Source organism: Eutrema salsugineum, unplaced genomic scaffold, assembly GCF_000478725.1.
Source record: "Eutrema salsugineum unplaced genomic scaffold, Eutsalg1_0 scaffold_15, whole genome shotgun sequence".
Classification (NCBI taxonomy): Eukaryota; Viridiplantae; Streptophyta; class Magnoliopsida; order Brassicales; family Brassicaceae; genus Eutrema; species Eutrema salsugineum.
Genome location: NW_006256867.1, coordinates 1,454,283 through 1,457,925, shown reverse-complemented (window position 1 = coordinate 1,457,925; position 3,643 = coordinate 1,454,283).

The window sequence follows — 3,643 nt, the reverse complement described above, 5'->3', positions numbered from 1 at the left end:
AGTGCTTTTCCCTCGGAACACGAAAAAAAAATAGGAGGGCAAAGCAGCAGAAAAAGCATCCCATCTGTTGGAGAGCGTCGACCGAAGTCGAAGAAGGCGAAGACGAGTAATAAGCGTCGCCCTGAATCTTATGGAATTTATTCGTATTTTATTGCAGGTCAAAATGTTGGAGCTGAAAGCTGCAGGTGCCTCTGAAAGTACTGCAGGTGCTTCTGAAAGTACTGTAGGTGATAACGTGGTTTAGTTACTCTGAACTATTGTATTTGGAAATATGATGTTTTAGTCGGCATTACTTGGTACAACAACAGTCGACTATTGTATTTGGAAATGCGATGTTTTACTCAGCATTACTTGGTACAACTACAATAACTATTGTTTTTGAAAATTTTATTGTTTTACTCGGAATTACTTGGTACAACAACAGTCGACTATTGTATTTGGAAATGTTATGTTTTAATCAGAATTACTTGGTACAACAGGCGATTATTTTTGAAATTTTTATTGTTTTACTTGGAATTACTTGGTAAAAGTGAAAATAAGAATACAAACGACGTGTCGTTTTGTTTTCCAACGGCGATTCGAAGAGTTGTGTCCTCTTTTATTTAACATAGACCCAAGAAGTATCTGAAACACATTTCCTCTCCTATGTCAAAGCAAATAGGGATTTCTGATTTGCCAATCGAGATGAAAACCGAAATACTAAAGAAGATAATCAGTAATTCCTTACGAGATTACTGTTCTGCTAAAGTGGCCCTTAGGGATTTTAACGAAATCTCCAAGGATCCAATCTTCCTACGAAGCGTGGATCTGTTAATCGTGCCCACACCTTGGGTCTCTGATATGGCATAGATTAGAATATTTAAAAATGTCTTTCAAATATTTTCAATGAACTTAATGTCATTGTTCTTCTCTATTGTTTTCTCTCTCAAATATTTGATGTTCTTTGATGTTCTCAGAAGTTCAATGTAAAATCAAAGTGTTTGTTCTTACTTAGACTATTTATTTTCTTGCAGATTATTTGTAAACAATGCTAAAAAATAAAATAAAACGATGTCTAGCTTTTAAGTGTATCAACAATGTAAATGTTTAGTTTTGCTCATGAAAACTTGGTATAACTACGCTCTAGTTATAATGTTTAGTACGGACCTTTGTTATTCTGTCAAACATAAATAATTATGAAATGGGGAGGAGAGGCAAGAGCGAGAATATTGTGTAAAAGAAAAGTGAAACTAAACCAAGTCACACTTTAAGGTCAGAGAATGTCATCTAAAAGTTAAAAACCCGATTTTCATGTGACGTTGTTTTACACGAGGTTAACCACCTCTTAACCACCAATATACCCATTAAACCGATTTTATAATTTGAAGATGTCAAAATACGACCACGATAATAATCAGCATTTGAAAATATGGTCGTTTTCATGCTACTACTTATCAGGGACTACGAACCATTGTTTTAAAATATTGAAAATGATGAACAAATAATATGAATCTCATCACACCCGACCCATAAGTGTCTTATGCTTCTATAGTCACTTTTGTCAAGATTAGGCCATCAATGATAGAAAGAATATGTCTCATAATTTTCCTCGGATTTTTTTTGGATGAACACATTGATAAATTGATTTTATAACCAATAATGAAGCGTATAACCAGAGTATTTTATTTACAATTCAATATTTCTACGAATAAGGTATATCCACTAAAAGTATAACTATGTGGATGATAAGTATAACTGAAAATACAGGCACAACTACGTTTTAAATTCTCAGTGGCAATAAACGACATGTGTCCATAATAAAACAAACTCTTATTATGATAGACATGTGTTATTCACCTGAACACGTGTCTTATTGGCTGGAACAAATAGACCCCACCACAATTATTTATTATTTATCAGGTTTATCAATGAACCTTAAATTTGTGTTCTCTCCCCAAATCAGACATTTCCAAATTTGAATTCTCCCCATACATCAAACTAGGTGGGCATCCGCGCGATGCGCGGGTTTGCGAAGTTCATAAAGCTGAGTACTTAATTTTTTTTTATAATATCAAAACGCTAATATATTATAGAAACTTTTAATTTTGGAAGAGCATTCATAGTCATCAAATTGGTTAGTTGGATAATTGTATTTTTTTTTAAAATTCATTAATTCTGCAAACACCATTATTGTTTTGTATTCTATTTGTTTTATGTTTGATTCTCAACAATGATGACAATCATTAATAGGAAAATGATAAGTAAACTAAAATGTCATTTAATAAATAATTAAATAAACCATTTAAATAGTAAAACTCTAAACCTTAAAAAAAAAACTATTGAATTCTTTACATTCTGAAAGACGGTTTTGTATACAACGTTCAAAGTCTTGGTTTGTGGCTAACCCATTGTATCCGTTATCAAAATCTTCAAACCAGCTCTTGAAGTAACACGTGATATAGCCACATAAAGTTGTCCATGGGAAAATACTGGTTTTGGTAAATACAGGCCAACCTTTTGCAAAGTCTATCCTTGACTTTTATTGATAGTAATTGCATAGGCGATAGCTACGGAAATTGTCTACACCTCATTCTAAAAGGAAATCTTGTCTCTGTGGGGGAAAAAAACATTTGTGGGATCAAGACCTTTTGACTAATATATTCTCCAGTTATGTGGCTAACTTGAATAACATGTTTGGCCAACTGTGTTACCAAGAGTCTTGTTCCATTGCATAAACCACCTCTAGGGTCAATATTCCGAAGCAACATAATAGGTGTCCCTATTTTCAATTTCAATTCATGGTTTGGCAATCCTGAAATCTTAATACTATTAAGATATTCCTGTGTGTAAACTTTCTCATCAATCTTGCCCTTATCAGAAGTATCGATGTTGTCCGAGCTTAAATATGTATGTTCCTCAGCTAGAAAAATGTTTTACGAAGTTCAGTTGATCACATTATGAAGCTAATGTGTAAGATCGTATGTATAAAGCGTTAAATATGTTTACCTTTTATTTCTGACAACATGTATTCATTTATTAATCCCACGTCAGCATTTCTCGGGCTAAGAATTGCTCTATCTTGAAAAAATTTTGGATCTCTTTCCGATCTGTATAAATTACCATACACTTCTCTTACTATCTCTTTAACAGGATCAGCACATTTTTTTATTAGTAAATCGCCAGGGATTTCAATCTCAGCTTCATCGTTGTCAGTCGAAATAATTTTGCCATCTCCTACATCTAAAATCCACTTTGAAAAGGCTTCTAGCTCATTAACGCGATCACCTCCAGCACCATTTTGAAGCCTCATATTCTTGGTTAGTTCTAAAACTGTACAACTGTCCCATAAAATAGAAGAATTTATGGTAGCCATCAGAGTTTGAGTGTTATTACCTCCTACAATAACAGGCAATATTTGCCTGAAATCTCCTTCGAATACAATGACTTTCCCACCAAAAACGTCATCATTTTTTAGTATATCATGCATACTTCTATCCAGAAATCAATGTTGTAAACTAAAATTAAAAATAATTAAAAACAATTATTTAATATATACATAATAAAATAAAACAAATCCAAAAGGGAAACACCATCTAAAATTAAAAAAAAAATATTTACTATTGAACTCACAAATTAATTGAATTAAGAAAAAAACGAGTTTTTT